Source organism: Symphalangus syndactylus, chromosome 6 (assembly GCF_028878055.3).
Source record: "Symphalangus syndactylus isolate Jambi chromosome 6, NHGRI_mSymSyn1-v2.1_pri, whole genome shotgun sequence".
Classification (NCBI taxonomy): Eukaryota; Metazoa; Chordata; class Mammalia; order Primates; family Hylobatidae; genus Symphalangus; species Symphalangus syndactylus.
The window spans coordinates 114032305-114051913 of record NC_072428.2 but is presented as its reverse complement, the minus strand read 5'-3'; the positions used below and the strand labels follow the sequence as shown (position 1 = coordinate 114051913).

At 36.7% G+C, this 19609-nt stretch overlaps 1 long non-coding RNA gene across 1 annotated transcript; it reads right to left on the bottom strand.

The window, feature by feature from the left end:
• Window positions 1-16409: 16409 nt before the first annotated feature.
• LOC134737043 (uncharacterized) lies at window positions 16410-19287 on the bottom strand. Its single transcript, XR_010121596.1, has 2 exons — window positions 18434-19287; window positions 16410-16542 (listed from the first exon to the last, which is right to left on the bottom strand). It is a non-coding gene; the product is annotated as an uncharacterized lncRNA (long non-coding RNA).
• Between the last annotated feature and the right edge of the window lie 322 nt (window positions 19288-19609).

Sequence of the window (19609 nt, the reverse complement as noted above, 5' to 3'; positions counted from 1 at the left end):
CACTACACTCCAGTGCTTAAAAGCCTCCTGTCTTTTTTTTTTCAGCAGACTTGTTCTCTATTGCAATAGTTTTGACCCCTTTTTCAATAGCCTTAAATAAAATCGTCTTGCCATTTTTGAAAAACATCAGTGCTATTTTTCTTTTACACTATGAATATCTCAACTGTAGTTTCTGGTACTAGAATGAATGAGTTTTTAATCTGGTTCATATCTTATGGCTTCTTCATCAGCCCTTAGGTGTCTCAGGAATATGGATTTGCTGATCTAGAGACAACATTAAATGGGATAAAGATTCCCTAGAGCAGTTCATTGGTTCTGAAATGAAGGTCACGGTACAATCCTCCTAAAGCACAGAGGCAGGGTTAAGATCCTGAAGATAGGCTTGAGCTGACATTGTATTATGACAGCAATGACACTTTTTACTTCAAAAAATCCAGCTGGGAGAATTTTAAACTTGGAATTTTGAGCCTTATACCTCCTGACTTGCAACTCCTTAGTTTTTAGAGAGCCTCTGGCCTTATAAGAGCTGATAAAACAGTACTGAGTCCATCCCTTTTAATTAGTTGTACAATCTAAGGCTATCCTAGTTAAAGAGGCCCACAGTACTAATAAAGATCTATTTTTTTCCAGTTTAATATTCATGCTCTAGAAAATCCCATTTAGGTGGTCCTATAATGCACTTGTCAGAATATTCTTCCCCTCACTGTGGCTCAGGTAGACCAATTTGGATTGCAGGGAGTTAGTTTGACACTGCAAGTATGCAATCTAAAGAAATTCTGAAACAGCTAATGAAATGAATCCCAGCCAGAGTCCTTTATGGGGAACAGAAGAGCAAAGACAGATTACGTGGAAGTGCCTCATTCAAAGGGCAGGAGAGAGTGAGATCATAAATTAGAAATACAATTTCAACTCTAAAATTCAAACATGGAAAAATTTAAAGCGGTTAATGATTGAGGTATAAAAGAGGACAGAAAGTATCAGCAGATATTCCCCTTTAAGATGACTGCAGGTATGTAGAAGACTGATTTAATTGAAATAAGTAAAGCCACTATTTGTTGAATTTCTAATGTTCCCCTGTAACATTTCTAAAATTAAAGAAAAAAGCAGAAGATACAGAAGCTATTAGGTGCTAGTTACAGTGCACTGCAAATAAATCCATGCCACAGAAAAGAAGTCAAGACAGAGCTTATTAACTCCAGTTAGAGGCAGAGCTATTCAAACAACATTATACCTGATAATCCAAAAAAAAAAAAAAAATCCCAGACAACTGCATATTGTGGCATCCAAATATCATACAAAATGAAAAAAATTTTTTTGTTTGATAGATTTTTCAAAGGTGTTATCTCAGCCAATGTATCTACTTTGTTGTTTAAGTAGCTTGCAGTAACCGAGTTATTGCAGGAATTTGGCAATCTACTGTTAAAATCAGCAACTTTAACCACATGTCTAGGGTTGAAAACAATGTCTGTCTGAGCTAAATTGGCTCATTTTAACTGCAATTTCTTTTTGAATTGAGACAATTTGAACAACTATGTTCAGTTGAAAACTGCCTTTGAAATAGCCTAAATAGAGTTGTTTGAACTGCCATTAAAATGTTTTATGAAATATTTTTTTCTGTCCAAAAGAAAACCCCTACTTTGAAACATTTATTTATAGACACAGAATGTATTGATTTTTCCTGGGCATTTTTGAAAGACAAAAACCTTTCTTTTCCAAAACTTACCAAATTCCTCAGGTTCCTTATGATTGTTTGTATTCTTTATCCTTAAGTTGTTAACTAACTGAAAACTTATTTCAAAAATTTACTTTTACTTTTGCAGTGCTGAAACTACAATATTTAGCTTCTACATTACATTATTTACAGTTAAGAGAATATGATAAAATGAAACTCATAAATTTTAGCACAATGTAATAATTTCAAAAATCAGTATATTTAATATTAAAGATTTCTTAATGCCATACAGGTACATTTAATTGATGTTATATTATTTTTATCTTCTCACTTTTCAATTTTTAATAATTTTATATTTACAGCTATGTTGTAAAAATACTACAACATATTATATATACCGCTTGCCCAATTTCTCAGATGTTAGCATCTTATGTAACATCATACAATTATCAAAATCAAGAAACTATGATAAATATAATACTATTATACAATCTACAGACATTATTTAAATTTTCTTCATGTAGAAGTCATTTAAATTTTCCTGATCTTCTACTGTAAAGCATGATGCATTTTGAAGTCATGTGTTTTTAGCTTCCTTTAACTAGAACAAGTTAGTTCCTTAGTCTTTGTCTTTCATGACCTTGAAACTTTTGAAAAGTACTGATCTTGTATTTTTTTTTTAATTTCACTTAATTTGAATTTTTCTGATTTTTTTTAATTTGCTTTCCTTTTTTTGGAGACAGGGTCTCACTCTTCGGCTGGAGTGCAGTAGTGCAATTGTAACTCACTGTAATCCCGAACTCCCGGGCTCAAGAGATCCTCCCTCCTCAGCCTCCCTGATAGCTGGAACCACAGCACACAGCACCATACCCAGCCACTGATGTTTTCTCAGTAATGAATTTGGGTTATACGCTTTTGGCAGGAATATCCCAGAAGTGATGCTTCTTTCTCAGTGCATCACTTAAAAGGTACATGGTGTTGGCTTCTCCCACTGCTGATGACAATAACTCTGATTACTTGGTTAAAATGGTGTCTGCTAGGTTTCTTCACTGTAAAATTTTATTTTCCTTTGTAATTGAGAAGTCTATTGTGGACCATTTAGGCCATATAAATATCTTGTTTCTCACATGCCTTTGCCTGCTAATTTTGACTTCCGTTTATGATTCTTGTTTGGATCGATTATTACTGTGGTGTTACTAATAGTAATTTTTCCATTTTCATTATATTTATTAGTTGGGATTTTACCATAAGATATAGTTTTCTGTCTTCCTTACTGTTTTGAGAGCCCCCAGCTAAACTGAGTTTCCAGGACCAGATTGGCCAGCAACTCTGCCCCAACAGGAAATGAAAGGAAACTGGACGTGAGTGTTTACTGTGTGCCTTTCACCAGATACTTCTCTTACCTGGCGAATGGCCTAACACCTACTTGTCTGACCCACAACCAAGGGGTCCCTCATATAGGAAACTTATTTATACTGGCAGATGCTCTGTGGCTCTTATCTGACCAGTGTTCAGTTTATGTCTCCCAGTCATCGCTCTGGCACTGGGAACCTGATTTTGTGTTTTTCCAGCTTCTGTAGAAAACCCAGCTTGCAGTAGCTCCTGATTCTTGAGATAAAAGGCACAAATTCAATACACTATCACAATAGAAAATAAGTTCAAAGATTTTTACTTACAGATTCTGAGCAAGGAGGGTACAGTGAGTTGGGTGGGCAATTTTCCATCCCCAGGTCACACGAGGCAGGCATGAAGAGCCAGGAGGAGAGAGAAGAGGGCATAGCAACTAGCAGTATATAGAAATGAATAATCTGTAGGTCGCTTTAGGTTTGGGGGTAAATGCCTGAAGAGTCTGTTTAAAGAAGCAGTGGGAATGCAGGAGCCCGGTCGGCTAGGCAGGAGAAATGCCACTAAGTTCTTATCTCTAGCCACCAGTTTGAGACATTTGGATGCGGTGTAAAATTGGAAACCATGTCAAGAGTACCTGAGCTCTGCTTCAGTTATGAGAGTTAAACTATATTCAAAATGGATGCCAAGGCAACACAAAATTAAAAGAATTCACTATACTTATGTATTTATGTTGGCAGTGACTCATGCAATTTTCTTATTCAGTGAATTATAATCCATTACTATAATAATTTCTGTAGCTCAAATTGTACCAGATTTAGCCATCTGGTGTATCAATGAGTTTCTGTTATTTCTGAGCACCTTACTTTGGCCAAATAGGGTTAATATGGCAGACCAGAGGCTGCTATCCACAAGAAATCCTATTTACAAGGTTGGACCTTGTCTAGCATCTGGAAACTCAGATTTCTGGAGCATTCTCAGTATTTCCTGATAAAAAGGGATCACTGAACCTAAACTTTTTGTGCAAAAATATATATTTTATGTCAAGCACTTGCTTTCCTTCTGGTGCCTGGAACTTTGGTACAAGAGATGCATAGGATTCCAACATGACCAAACCTCAAAACAAGCCAGGGCACTGACTCTCTAATGAGCTTCCTTGGTAGACAATGTTTCCCATGTGCTATTACAATTTGGTGCTAAAGAAAGTAAACTCATCCTGAGTAATTCTACTGGGAAAAGTCTCTTGGAAATTTGCACATTTGTTCCTCTGAACTTCACCCCATGTCCTTTTCTCTTTGCTGATTTTGTTCTGTATATTTTGGCTGCAATAACGTGAGTGTGACTATATGCTGATTCTGTGGGTCTTCAAGCAAATCACCAAAGCTGGGGGTGACCTTGAGACCCCAGGCACAATGCCCCATGCCCAGAATCAACTACTTTTCCAAAGAGCCCTGGTTACTTTTATTGGAAAATGGTATTCCAAAACCAATACCTGGGCACTAAGTATGCTCACTGGTACTGAGGTGTCATTGCTTCTGGGATCTCTCAGGGACAAAGCTGAGAAATAAAGGTATGGCCTTGATTTCATACTGATACCTCCAATTCCAATCCAACACCACAAAGTTTATTCTGCCCTAAACACTTTACATATTGTATTAGTTAGAGTTCTCCAGAGAGAAAGAACCAATAGGAGAGAGAGAGAGAGAGAGAGACAGACAGACAGGTAAGTGAGAGGGGACTTATTAAGGGAATCAGCTCGCATGATTACGGAGGCCGAGAAGTCCTACAGTAGGCTCTCTGCAAGCTGGAGACCCAGGGAAAATGGCAGCTTGGGTCAGTTCAAGTCCAGAAGCCTCAGAACTAGGGAAGTCAATGGCATAACTCCCGTTTGTATGCTGCAGGTTTTAGAACCTGGAGAAGCTACTGTTTCAAGTCCTGGAGTCTAAAGGCCAGAGAACCTGAAGTCTGATATCTAAAAACAGAAGAAGAGTGTCCCAGCTCCAAAAGAGAGGAAGCAAATTCACCTTTCCTCCACCTCCCCAATCAATTGGATGGTGCTTGCCCACACCGAGGGTGGATTTTCCACACTCAGTTCACCCACTCACAGGCCAACCTCCTCCAGAAACACTCTCACAGAAACACCCAGAAATAATGCTTTACCAGCTATTTAGGTATCCCTTAATCCATTCAAGTTGACACCCAAAATTAACCATCATGCTTATTTAGAACTCCTTCCTTTAACAGTGAGATACCTGGCTCTCATTATCTGCAATACATTTATTTATTCAATGGTAAACAATTTATAGTGAAAAACAAACACTATAAATAAGGCATGATATCTATAATTCTTTTTGTCTTTAGGCTTAGAGTGTATCTTTGGAAAACTATTTTCCAAGTTACTTAAATTAGTTCTTTTCTTTTTATTCCTTCATTGTGCTCATTCGTTTGTAAGGCAGGTTCATTTGTTTCTGTTTGTATTTCCTTTTGCCCCCCACCCGGATATCTGTTAATTTTAATTTTTTCTTGAGTCTGCGAAACATGAACATGGTTCTAAAAGTTAGTTTATATATGAAAATATATGTAAGCATGTGTAAAAATATGAAGAAGCATATGTAAACATGGTTAAATAAGAATATAGTCAACCCGGTATCCATGGAATCCACATTGGACGATTCAACCAACCAAGGATAGAAAAGATTAGAGAAAAAAAAGGATGGTGTGTCTGCACTGAACATATACAGAATATTTTTCTTGTCTTATTTCCTAAACAGTGTAACAACTATTGACACAGTGTTTACATTGTATAAGATATTATAAGTAATGTTGAAATCATTTAAAGTATACAGGAGGATGTGTGTGTGTACAAGCAAATGCTATGTAATTTTTTATAAGTGACTTGAGCAGCCTCAGATTTTGTATCTGAGGGTGGATCCTTGAACTAATCCTCAATGGATACCAACGGACTACTGTATGTATAAATATACAGAAATGTATATTCAGAGACATATCACTTTCATCCATCCTTACTGTCCATTCTTTCCACCCATATTCACCCCTACCATAGGTAACCAATCTCAATTTCTGGTTTGCCCTACCTATGTTTTTTGCTTTTGCAAAAATGAGTATATGTATGTTTTCTCATTTCTCCTTATTTCTAACATAAAGGGTACCATATGTTAAACTAAATTTGGGCTCAGGCTGCCTCTGTACCTTGAGTCCCTAGGTAACAAATTGCAACCTAGCTTAATATGTAAACAAACTGAGCATAACAAACTGAGCATAACTTACAAGAATATTTTATAACAGCTAGGTGTCAGTCCGTCGCAGCGGCTAACATTCTGCCAATCATGTGCTGCCAACTGGTCAGACCATGTTCAAACAAGGTAAATGTAGAGCTGTCATCAATCAAGCTATTTCTATACTTCACTTCCATTTTCTGTCTATAAATACTGTCTGCCAATGTTGCTGAGTGGAGATCTCTGAACCTCTTCTGTTTCTGGTTCTAAGAGCTGCTAATTCACAAATCACTTTGTATTATTCTGTTCTCACACGGCTACAAAAAAAATACCTCAGACTCGGTAATTTATAAAGGAAAGAGATTTAATTGACTCATTGTTCCACATGGCTGGGGAGACCACAGGAAACTTAACTCATGATAGAAGGGGGAGCAGGCCCATCTTACATGGCAGCAGGTGAGAGAGAGTGTAAGAGCAGGGAAAACTACCTTATAAAACCATTAGATCTTGTAAGAACTCACCCACTATCATGAGAACAGCATGGGGAAACCGCCCCCACAATCTAATTACTTCCCACCAGGTCTCTCCCTAAACACCTGGGGATTACAATTCAAGATGACATTCGGCTGGGCACACAAAGCCTAACTGTATCACACTCTTTGCTCAAATAATTTGTGTTAAATTTAACTTGTCAAAAGTTTTTCTTTTAACATATACTATAGATTATTGCTTCGCACTTTGCTTTTTACACTTAAATGTATCCTGGAATTTATCCAATATCACTCCACAGAGGTCTTTTTCCAGCTGCAAGGTGCACCCTCATTCAACCATCCTCCTATGCTGGGTAATTGCAGACAATACTGCAATTAATAACCTTATGCATATGTATTTTATTAATGTTAGAAATATATATTTAGAGTAATTCCCAGAAATGGACTTCTTCAGTCAAAAAGTTAAGTATGCATGCAATTTTGTTAGATGTTGCCAAATTTCCCTCCTGGAGGCTGTGCCATTTTGCAATCCCAAGAGCAATGTATGTGTCCTGGTTCCCAAAAGCCTGACCAATTAATTGTGCTGTCATATTTTTACCAAACTAACAGTGAGAAATCATACCTCAATGTAATTTTAATTTGCATTCTTCAAACAATAAGTGATATTAAACATATTTTCTTATGTTTAAGGACCATTGTTCTGTCTTTTTGGTAGAGTGTCTAGTCATGTAATTTTTCCAGTTTTTCTTTTGGATGTATAATCCTTTATCCTAAATTTTTAAGAGTTTTTAACGTATTAGAGATATTCATCTTTTACATATGATTTACATGGAAATATTTTCTCTAAGATCATCAATGGTCTTTTTAGTTTGTTCATGATATTCTTTGCATACAAATAATTTTAATTTAATGTTGTCAAATGTATCAATTTATTGCATCTGGATTTTGAATATAGTTTAAAAGCCTTTCCTACACCTTAAAAAGTGAAATGTGCACGTTTTCTTCTATTACTTGTATAGTTTCAATATTTTTAACCTTTAAACCTTGATCCATTTGGAGTTTATTCTTGTGTATAGTATAAGCTATGTATCTAATTTTATATTTTTCCAAATGGTTATTCAGTTGTCTCAATAGAATTTACCATAGTCTATCTTTCTTCCAGTGACTTGAGATGTCACTTTTATTAAATTTCTATATATGCCATGTCTTTTAGATACTTTTTCCTGTCCTGTTCCTCTTATCTGTTTGTCTATTCATGAGCCAGTACTACACTGATTTAATTATAGTTGCTCCGTGGCATGTTTTAAATGTCTAGTAAGGCTGGTTCTCCATTATAGTCTTACTTTTTTGATGTTTTCCTGGCTAATCTTGAAATTCTTCTTTGTTTGTTTGTTTGTTGTTTTGAGATGGAGTCTCGCTCTGTCACCCAGTGGCAACAATCTCGGCTCACTGCAAGCTCCGCCTCCTGGGTTCACACGATTCTCCTGCCTCAGCCTCCCGGGTAGCTGGGACTACAGGTGCCTGCCACCACCCCTGGCTAATTTTTTTTGTATTTTTAGTAGAGACAGGGTTTCACCATGTTAGCCAGGAAGGTCTTGATCTCCTGACCTCGTGATCTGCCTGCCACAGCCTCCCAAAGTGCTGGGATTACAGGCGTGAGCCATTGCACCCAGCCATCTTGAAATTTTTTATATGAACTTTACAATTTTTCTAGCTCAACTAAAAATAGTTTGCGAGTATTTTTATTGAATTGTATTTCAATTATACATTAACTTAGGGAACTGACAACCTTATGATATTGAATCATCCTATTCAAGAACAGGGAATTTTCTTTTATGTGTTCAAATCTACTTCTGTGTCTTTTAAGAAAAATTCTGTCATACATACAAACCATTTATATGTAGATTAACCAATCAAAGACACAAACTAAATTTACACATATGTCCAATCCATACCCCTTCCAGATATATTCTAAGACCAAGGGTGCAACAGAAATCCATGAATGGGCTTCAAGACCATAATGGATAGCATAAATTATATATAAAGTTTTATGTGTGTGTGTAGTTTAAACTGAATTTTTATTTTGTACTGTTTTCTCTGAAAGATTATTATGGTTTTTTTTCCACATTCTTATCCAAATAAAAACTTTCTGGAATGTGTGATTACCCAACAATAGCAATCCTATGTTAACAAAGAAACAATACACATATGACTCCTTTTGTGTGTCTGTGTGCCTCCAAGTCTGATGAATGAAGCAGCAAATAATTCTTCTCCACCCAGAATTGAGCCAAGCAAAATGACAGAAGGGGATATAAAAATGATCCTTTTACTCAAAAAAACTACCTACTGTTTGGGACAAAAATCTGAAACTCTAAAATCAAGAAACAGAAATGTCACCTACAATCTAATTCAACACAGAAATCAATAAAGAAGAAATCATTTCAACATAGGTTCTTTTCTATTTTCCCTAAGTGTCGGCCGGTCTGAGAAATAAAGGGAAAGAGTACAAAAAAGAGAAATTTTAAAGCTGGGCTTCCGCAGGAGACATTACATGTCGGAAGGTTCCATGATGCCCCACAAGCTGCAAAACCAGCAAGTTTTTATTAGTGATTTTCAAAGGGGAGGGAGTGTACGACTAGGATGTGGGTCACAGAGATCACATGCTTCACAAGGTAATAAAAGATTACAAAGCAAATGGAGGCAGGGCGAGATCACAGGACTGGGGCAAAATTAAAATTGTTAATGAAGTTTTGGGCATGCATTGTCACTGATAACGTCTTATCAGGAGACAGGATTTGAGAGCAGACAACCAGTCAGACTAAAATTTACTAGGTGGGAATTTCCTCATCCTAACAGGCCTAGGAGCCCTACGAGAGACCGGGCTTATTTCATCCCTTATCTGCAACCGTAAAAAAAAAGACAGACGTTCCCAGAGCGGCCATTTTAGAGACCTACACCTGGGAATGCATTCTCTTTCTCAGGGCTGTTCCTTGCTGAGAAAAGGAATTCAGCGATATTTCTCCTATTTGTTTTTGAAGAAGAGAAATACGGCTCTGTTACGCCCAGCTGTCAGGCAGCCAGACCTGATGGTTATCTTCCTTGTTCCCTGAACATCGCTGTTATCCTGTTCTTTTTTCAAGATGCCCAGATTTCATATTGTTTAAACACACATGCTTTACAAACAATTTGTGCTGTTAATGCAATCATCGCAAGGTCCTGAGGCCACATACATCCTCAGCTTACGAAGAAAATGGGATTAAGAGATTAAAGTAAACACAGGCATAGGAAATCACAAGAGTATTGATTGGGGAAGTGATAAATGTCCATGAAATCTTCACAACTTATGTTCAGAGACTGCAGTAAAGACAGGTGTAAGAAATTATAAAAGTATTAATTTGGGGAAGTAATAAATGTCCATGAAATCTTCACAATTTATTTTCTTCTGCCATGTCTTCAGCCGGTCCCTCTGTTCGGTGTCCCTGACTTCCCGCAACACTGGGGCAAAAAACTAAAACTCTAAAATCAAGTCAGGAACCAGAAATGTCACCTACAATCTAATTCAACACAGAAATCAATAAAGAAGAGATCAGCTCTTGTCAGAATACCCTGTCTGCATAGAGATGCCTTAATGTAGCCTTCTCTATCTGGAAAGAGGAGAAGAGATTCTAGATAAGGTGATTGAATTATAAAAACATAATTACATTATTTCATAGTCATAACGTTTCCCATATTCAGGATTTTTATTTCTTTATGGTGGTGATGAAGTTGAGGTATGAAATGAAAGGTGAGTAAAAATATTTCACTTTTTTAATAGAACAATTGTCTTCATTTGATTACATTTTCCAAAGGCATGACAACTTGTCTTTGGCAGTATCTCTACCATGTGACCCTCTGTCGTTCTGTGTTTTTCTTCCCAGACTTGTACTCCACATCTGCTATTGTCCTTCTTCATTCACTTTCTCATTTGTCCCTTTGCATCTTTGTCCTCTCCAGGCTTATGCTTATGCTTATGCTTTCCACTAGAATTAAGAACACTGTTTATCCCCATTAAAGGTTTTAGCTTGAATAGTCCTTCTGATGATCTAGATCAGTGGTTCTTCATCTTGTTTGTGCACTAAAATTGCTGGAGCACTTTTTTAACAAATAGTGATGCCTGGGCCCGACCTCCAGAGATTCTGTTTAGTTGGTCTGATTGGGGGTCTAGCCATTGCTATAACTTATAATTCTCCCTAGTGAGCCTTAGATGCAGCTGGGATTAACAACTGACTCGGAGTTTCCGCCCATCGACAAACTAGTTCTGGGCAAGAACCTGTAAGATCACTCATCCTAGACCAGGAGAGCACTCTCAGCCTGTATCTTTCACCAGCTGAATTTACAGTTACTTTTTCCTTTTACTTTGTAGTTCTGTTTGGTAATCGTGGAATTTTGGAGATGATTTAGCTCAGTTTCATCATTCTGAAGAAAAGCAATCTAAAGCTCACAGAGAAAAAAATCTGACCAAAAATGACACATCTTATAAGTGAAGTACCAAGAAAGACTACACTACGTAATTGCCTTTAAAATATGGTTTTTGTGTTTCAAGATAATCCTTGATACATGTTCAACAGTTAGCTCTCACTTGTCAAATTGGCATTTTACCTTCTGCTTTCCAGCTTGTATGTTTCCCACTCTATGATAATAAGATTATTAATTTTTGTTTGTTGGATTATAGTATTAAAAGTGTTGAGGTATTATTCTCCCTCTTACACCCACCATAGCACATATTCTTCCATATCACAAATTTTGACACTCCTAGCAACTTCACCCCCAAACTTTACCTCCATCTGAAAAATAAGAACACCAAGTCATCAAGTAAAGTCTCATCAGCCCAAAGGATCACCTGACAAATGATAAAACCTGAAATATATTGCTTTAAATTAATTACCTATATATGGAGACTTACCTGTATGAAATTTTTCTTAATTAAAAAAAAAAAGCAAAAGCAAAAGTACACTGTGAGCGCCATCTCCTGGAGAGATCATGACAATTTGAGCCAAGTCCTCCCTCACTACCACACACATTATTTAGCTTTTGTCCTTTATTTTACGTATTTGTTCATTTATTTATAATTTGCCCATAATATATTTGAGGTACCTTCCAAAATAAACAAATAATAGAAAACACTAAATTTGAAACCATGAGAATCAGAGGAATATACACTGGAAAGGAAGGTATGGGATAAGCAGCAGAAATTAAATACTGATAATCAGGGTTTCCACAGAGCAGCAAAGAAGGGGCTATACATTTAGTGAAGGGCTTTGGGAGGGTTGAATAATTAGTTTATTTTCTTATATGTTAACTTTGAGTTGTCTATAAGACATATGTGAGGAATGTCAAGTATGTAGCTGAATATACAGCCCTAAAACTCAGGAAAGATCTGATGGAGAGATACAGATTTGAAGGTGATCAGCATGTGATCACTGAGATACTGGGCCCCATGGGCATTTCCCAGAAGGAGGAGAAGCACATGAAGCCCAGAGCAGAACCCTGAGGGATGTTAATATTTAAGGAATGTTCAATGTTTTTGTTGACAGCTATTGTGAAACCTTGCTGCTTGTCTTCTTAGTTTAAAATAATTTAAACAAGAGACATACAGCAGAGGAGGTGCAGCATAGAGAACTTTATTGCAAAAGAGAAAGAAGACTCTGAAAGCGAGGTGCAGAATAGACAGTAAACTCTTCGAGACGATTCAGAGCTGGCTGCTTATAAGGGTGAGACAGTGTTGACTGTTTACTGGGGAAACTCCCTTTATGGGAGTCTTACATGATTATTCGTAAGGAGGTGGGAAGAGATGTTACTGGTAAACGTGTTCTGAGTGCATATGTGTAGTAGTTGTACATGCTTGTTCATACATTGTATGTCTCCTTAGCTTCTTAAATCTCCACTTGGGTGTGTTTTTACTGTTACAATGAGCAGAGTCAGTCTGAGGCCCAGTAAAATCAAAGTGCACATGCTCTCTACAGAAAAATTCTCGATTAGATATAGCTTCACTTGAAAGAGCTTGACTACAATACAAACACTGGGGCTTACTGTGCTCCCCGTGCCATCACCATGGTTGCAGTGCCCCGAGCACATGGTTACTTTCCTGACTACCTTTGCTGCCTCATTTCTCCACTAAGAAATTTAGGGCCCATAATCATACAGGAGGTTGAGGAGCTAGGTTGTTTTTCATTTTTTTTTTAGTTGTTTCCGACTGAGTGAGGCATTGTCCCTGCCAAGCCTGGGCCCTAGAGTTTTTTTTCTGTCTTGTCTAATGGGGTGTAAGCCATGTTGTTTGTGGGACTGGTGGGCAAGATGTGACATGTTTTATTAATAGTCAAAGGTTGGAAGCTTTGTAAAACTATCATGCGGACTTGGAATTGTGAGTGAGAGAGTAATAAAGTAGTTAGCAATTCAAACAAAGTTGGACCAAAAATTAAAGCTAAAAGTATGGTAATAATTGACACTACTAAAGGGAGCAGGGCAGAAAACAGCTATTGTTTTTAAGTCTATGGAAGTTTTTAAAGATTTAATTTTGTCTGCTTGGGTAATGATATTTTTAATGTCTTTGGACCAAACTGGACTGATTAATGTAAAAACAGTATTTTATTTTTTAGACACAAACATGTTTTTTCTTGTCTGGCTATGAGAAGATGTAAGGCTCTTTAGGACTACAGTAGCCAGAGAGTCTAGTTGTTGAAATCTAACGAAGCCCTTTGTAATTTGTCAGAGGACCACTGTGGTTTTTTGAGACAGTTTATGTTGGATTTTAAGGCTCTACCTCTCGTGGCTGACTTTGTTCATTTTAATAAAGCACTAAATAGCACTAAATCTATTTAGTGCTTTATAAATAACACTAAATCTAAGGGAATAAGGATAGCACTAAATCTAAGGGAATAAGGGGTTTTATTCAGAGGTGGATCTTGTGATGTTGGTATATGGGGAAAGGGAGAGATGCATTAGCCTGTGTGAAAATTAAATAAGGTAAAATTTAAGTGATGGAGCATTATCTCTTTCATTGTGGAGGAAATTGTAGATATGTCAAAGATTTATAAACTCCCCCCAATTTTTTGTGATGGTGAAATTTGTGCTGTAAAATTATTTCTTATTAAAGTGGTAAAAGTAATAGAAGTTTGGTGTCACTGAGTATATTAGAGGAGGTAGAGCTGGGTGGTTTTAATATATTTTTTTAATAAGGTTTCCCTTTTCGGGTTTTAGCATAAGGTGCATAGATGACCCAGTGTCAAAGCTTTAGTTATATTGACTCTCTTGGAGTCTTTCTATGAAAGTAGTGGAACTGGCCTTATTGTTGTAAAGGCAGAAGGGGAATTGTTCTGGGTAAAAGGGAAGGTAAGAAAGTATTTTTTTCTTTGGCAGAATGGAGTTATTATTAACAGTTAAAAGTGGAAGTTTGAACTGGCCATAGCCAGGTCCAAGGAAATCTATTTGTATTGTTTGGCCAGATGCTTTTATTTTATGGGCAATGGGTTTGTTCCAGGAGGAATATAGAAATGTTGGCTCAGTCTTCTTGAGGGACAGATCTGGCATATTTTTAACTTCCAGTTGTCATGTAAAGTCAGCAAGGTTGGGTTAATTTTAATAAGCTAGTAGTATGGTTTATTATTTCTTTGGCAGATAAAGCCATTTTACCAAGAGTGCCTAATGTATAATGAGTAAATAAGAGAAAAATAAAACATTACTTATCTTTTAAGGCGATCTCACTGTGAGTTGTGTCTTCGAATAGAAGCTTATGCTGAGGCAATATTAATTGTTTGATATTTTGGGTTTTGGCTGTTTTTTGGACAGAAGCTTTAGATCCATCAGTGCTTCAGGGAATAATTTGAAGTCTGTGTTGTGAGTTTCTGTGATGACTTAAAAGGGAGAATTATTAATTTTTGATAAATGTGCCCAAAGCCCCATATTCCCAAGTTTTACTACAGTAGAAGTTGGTCAGCTGTGAGGTGGAGTGAAAATCCTAGTTCAGGGTTTGCTATTAACATCGAAGACAGTGTCGTGTTTGGCAGACAGAGGCCCAGGGCACTAAGTGAGGACGGACATGCCGGCCCCTGTGTTGAAAAGGAAATTGATATCTCTACCTGCCCCATCTAGGGTCACCCCAGGCTCCATTGCTGTGATTGAGACTGATTGCCGCGTGAGAGCCATCGTTTGCTTTGGGCTTCTTCAGTCTTTGGCCAGGCACAATAAGGAATTAAGAGTCCCATCCTTGCTTAGGAGTTGGGGACACTCTTTCTTTCAGTGTTCTTTTTTGTGCCATTGTTGATAGACTCCAGAGTGTTTAGAAGCCTGAAGGCCCTTGTTACTTATTTGGCTCCAGTGTCCAGGCTTTTTATTTAATAAATATGGCAATAGCCCCTTGGGTTTTGCCCAGGATGATCTGAAGGTGGGAGGTTTTTTATAGCAGGGGCCCACAATTGGGCCCATCTTTTGTCTCTCTTCTTTTCCCTTTGATTTCTACGTGCCTGTTTCACTCTGTCTTGGTTACTGAAAAGACCCCAAAAGCTATATTTCATAGTTAATTTATTGGGGTTTTGGGACACATAGCTAGTTTTTGTGACTTTTTCCTAATATCTGGGGCAAACTAACTAATGAAGTAGGTCTCTAAGAGGATTTGGTCTGTCTATTTGTTACCTTTCTGAGAGAGAAATTTGTTTTTTATTTTAGGTGGATTATAGGATATCCAGCTACAAGTTGTTTCAGCAGGGCTAGGCTCTTTAGGGAGTGTTTGATGAACAAGCTGATATGAAAGGAGTACATAAGACTGTGTGTTAAGTGAGGAAGGACTCCTAGAAGGAGTAGAAGTTCGAGAGGTTTGAGGAGTAACCCTGGACTAGATTTTAATGAAGGAATGTTGTCGGAGAGAGGCACTTTTTTTAAAAAATATAGAGTCATTAATTATGTTACATTTTCCCAAACTCTTCTGAATAACATGGACATAAAATATTTGATATTGGTCTTTAAGAGACGTGCCTTAGTACAGAGCTGTTTGGTTAACGGGAGGAATAATGTCAGGTTTTCCTGGGCCCTTGGGAAATTTCTGATCATCTTTCCTTCTTTTTATAAAAAGATCTGATTGTAAAACAGTATTGTTTGGGGCCATGTTATGTAAATGGGCCTAATCCACGGAGCATTTATTTATCTTTTTTCTCACTTTAGTCATTGCTAATCTTTTATCTGTCCTTAATGTTTTAGTTTTTGCCTTAAAATAACAGCTTGGAGGTGTAAGTGGCCATACGCTTTAGGCTTTTTAGGTTCCATAAAGGGAATCTGGCAGAAAATGTGTTTTAACCAGCAATTAAAGTATTTTTTCCCATGTAAAGACAAGAGTCCCTCCACCCCAGCTGAAGGTAGAGGGGCCTTGACACACACAGCAGAAAGGATCTTTAGGACAATTTTCATCTGTCTTATGGGTCAGAGATAAAAAGAAAGCAGATGAAAGTCTATGAATACAGATGAACCAAAAAGCAAGATAAGTTTTCATGGAAGGACAGAACTCAAGTGGGGTGAAATGCAAAGAAGTGCAAACATAACAGGATGGTTGTTACTAGTAGGGTGAAATGAAGTTCTTCAGACATTGTGCGGTCTGGGCCTGTTCATTTGTGTTGATACAACAGAATACCTGAGACTGGGTAATTTTAAAAGAATAGGAATTTATTTCTCACAGTTCTGGAGGCTGAAAGTCCAGGATGAAGGGATCTTCGGGTTTGGTGTCTGGTGAAGGCCCTGTCTCTGCTTCCAAGATGGCACCTTGTTGCTGCATCTTCTGGAGGAGACAAATGTTGTGTCCTCACATGGTGTAAGGCAGAAGGGCAAAAAAAAATTAACATAAGAAAAAAGAGCATAAACTAGTACCCTCCAGCCCTTTAATAAAGCACTAATCCAATCATGAAGTCCTCCTGACTTATTCACTTCCCAAACAGCCTCACCTCTTAATACCACCACAGTGTGGATATAGTTTCAACACATGAATTTGGGGGACATTCAGGCCAATGCAGTCAATAAAAGGTAGCAATGTAATAAATGTTTCCTTTAAAGTCAAACCACCTGGTTTAAATCTCACCTCCTTTACTTACTAGGGTAGCATTTAAGTTACTCTAAAAGATTATTTTAAAACTTCTTTTGCATATAACCTCATTATGTTAAAGAGACTGTTGAAATTTTTGTTATGTTTTGTTTTTAAATCTCTCAAGCTCTAATCCATGATTCCTAAACATGTTGGAAGTGTCTTATCCAGACACATAAAGTTCTATAATCTGATCCAGGAGGAGTCTAGATTAAAAGCGGTTCAAAATAATTGTGCCTTCTCATTATCATTTTGTTTCTAAAGATGAATGCCAGCTGAGCTAACTGGCTCCCTATTCCTCTCCACTTGCCTTCCAGGCTGCAAAATCCTGGGTCATGAAAGAAGCAGAAACTTAAGCAATTCAGATGCCTCAACACTTTCCAACAGTCCTTCTTGGTCACCTTTTTTTTTTTAGCTGTAATACAATTTCCTAATCTTGAGGAGAAACATACAAAGAATTACCATGATTTTCTGGCCGCATCTTGTTTTCTTAGAATTACTTAGACTGTTTTCCTTTCTTGCTTTTTTTTAAAAAATCTTTTTGGTTATAAATGTTACTTATTTCAGCAAAAATCTCATTTCAGTTTTTTTCCCATTGTGAATCAGATGAACTTTTTCACTGAAACTGTTACATTGTCTCATTGAATTTCAGGTCACTTGCAATTTCTTTTTTCTTAATTCTACAGAGAGGAAAAAGGCTGAACTCCTAAGAACTCTGACCTACTCTCACTCACATTCCCTTGGTAGAGCTCAATTTCAGTGGAAAATCTCAAATATTATTTACATTCAGAAGTGTGGCCAGAGGAAATATCTTCTATGGGGTCTGAACATTTGGCTAAATGGCTCCGGAACTCTTTATGACCAATGTCTTTTTTATTTTCTCTCTTAATTCTCTGTAAAATTTCTAACCAGATTTAGATGATAAGCTATAAGTTTCCCTAATTTACTGGAATTTTTGATGCCTTAAATATTTTTGTCTATTAGAATATATGTCATCTCTTTCCATCTGTGCCAACGGCATAGCCAGCTGCTGGTATTTCTTCCTGTCTAGGAAACTATAGCATCTTTTTCTCTAGCATCTTCCATATGCTCATTTTGTGTAGATTTCTGTATCTATTTCAAATCTCTTTTGATTCAATTCCCTACTTAATAATACATCTCATCACTAAGGTGATGTGTGCTCTGAAATTTTTTATTCCATTTAGGGGTAATTTTTAATGCAGAATCATATTACATGAGCAGCCAGGGGATTGTACAGTCATGCACTGCACAATGATGTTTCTGTCAATGATAGATTGCATATACAATGGTGGTTTCATAAGATGATAATGAAGTTGAAAAATTCCTATCACCTCGTAACATCATAGCCATTGCAACCCATTACTCAGATGTTTGTGGTAGTGCTAGTATAAATACTGTGCTGCCAGTCATACAAAAGTATAGCACATATCATTATGTACAGTACATAATACTTGATACTGATGGTAAATGACTGCGTTATGGGTTTCTGTATTTTCTATACTATATTTTTTATTGTAATTTTAGAATGTACTCCTTCTACTTAAAAAAAAAAAGTTAACTGTAAAGTAACCTCAGCAGGTCCTTCAGGAGGTATTCCAGAAGGCATTGTTATCATAAGGGATGACAGCTCCATGGATGTTACTGCCCCTGAAGATTTTCCAGTGGGACAAGATGTGGAGGTGGAAGACAGTGATATTGATGATTCTGATGTGATGACTAAGACACAGAGACAATGCATTAGCCTAGGCTAGTTAGTCTTAGTTTTTAACAAAACTAGTTTACAAAGTAAAAAATAAAAATAAAAAAATTAAAAATAGAGCAAGCTTATAGAATAAGTAATAAAGAAAATGTAAAGAAAAATGTGTTTTTGTTTTAAGCTAAATATTATCACAAAAGAGCAAAAAAGTTTTAAAAATGAAAAATCTTATAAAGTAAAAATTTATAGTAAGCTAAGCTTATTATTGAAAAAATATTTTTTATAAATTTAGTGTAGCCTAAGTATACAGTTTGTAAACTCTAGAGTAGTGTACAGTAATATCCTATGCCTTCACATTCATTCACCACTCACTCACTGACTCACCCAGAGCAACTTCCAGTCCTGCAATCTCAGTTTATGGTAAGTCGCCCATAGAGGTGTACCATTATTTTATCATTTATGCCATATTTTTACTGTCCCTTTTCTATATTTAGATATGTTTAGAGACACAAGTACCTACCATTGTGTTACAGTTGCCTACAGTACTCAGTACAGTAACATGCTGCACAGATTTTTAGTCTAGGCATAACAGGCTATACCATATAGCTTAGGTATGTAGTAGGCTACACCATCTGGGTCTAAGTGCACTCTATGATGTTCACACTATGACTAAATCACCGAAGGACACATTTCTCAGAATATATCCCTGTCAGTAACACATGACTGCATATGAATTCTTAATGTTGGTAAAAACCAAACTAACAGAAAGTACAATCAATTTAATAACCGTAAGAAAGAAAAAACATATTAAAGATGTTATGTTGAGATGTCCTGTATAATATTGTGCCACTTGTTTTCTATCAATACTTTTAGTGAAAACAGGAGTTATTTTTTCAAGTATAAAATAATACACAGTAAAAATGAGTTAACAGGCTTTTTAAAAAATATTGGCTAGACATTTTTAAATTATTGAACATGTCAGTTTTAAAGATTTTTAGTGTGTTTCTGAAAGTAATTATAAATGATGTGCAATGCTGTCAAATCATTTCT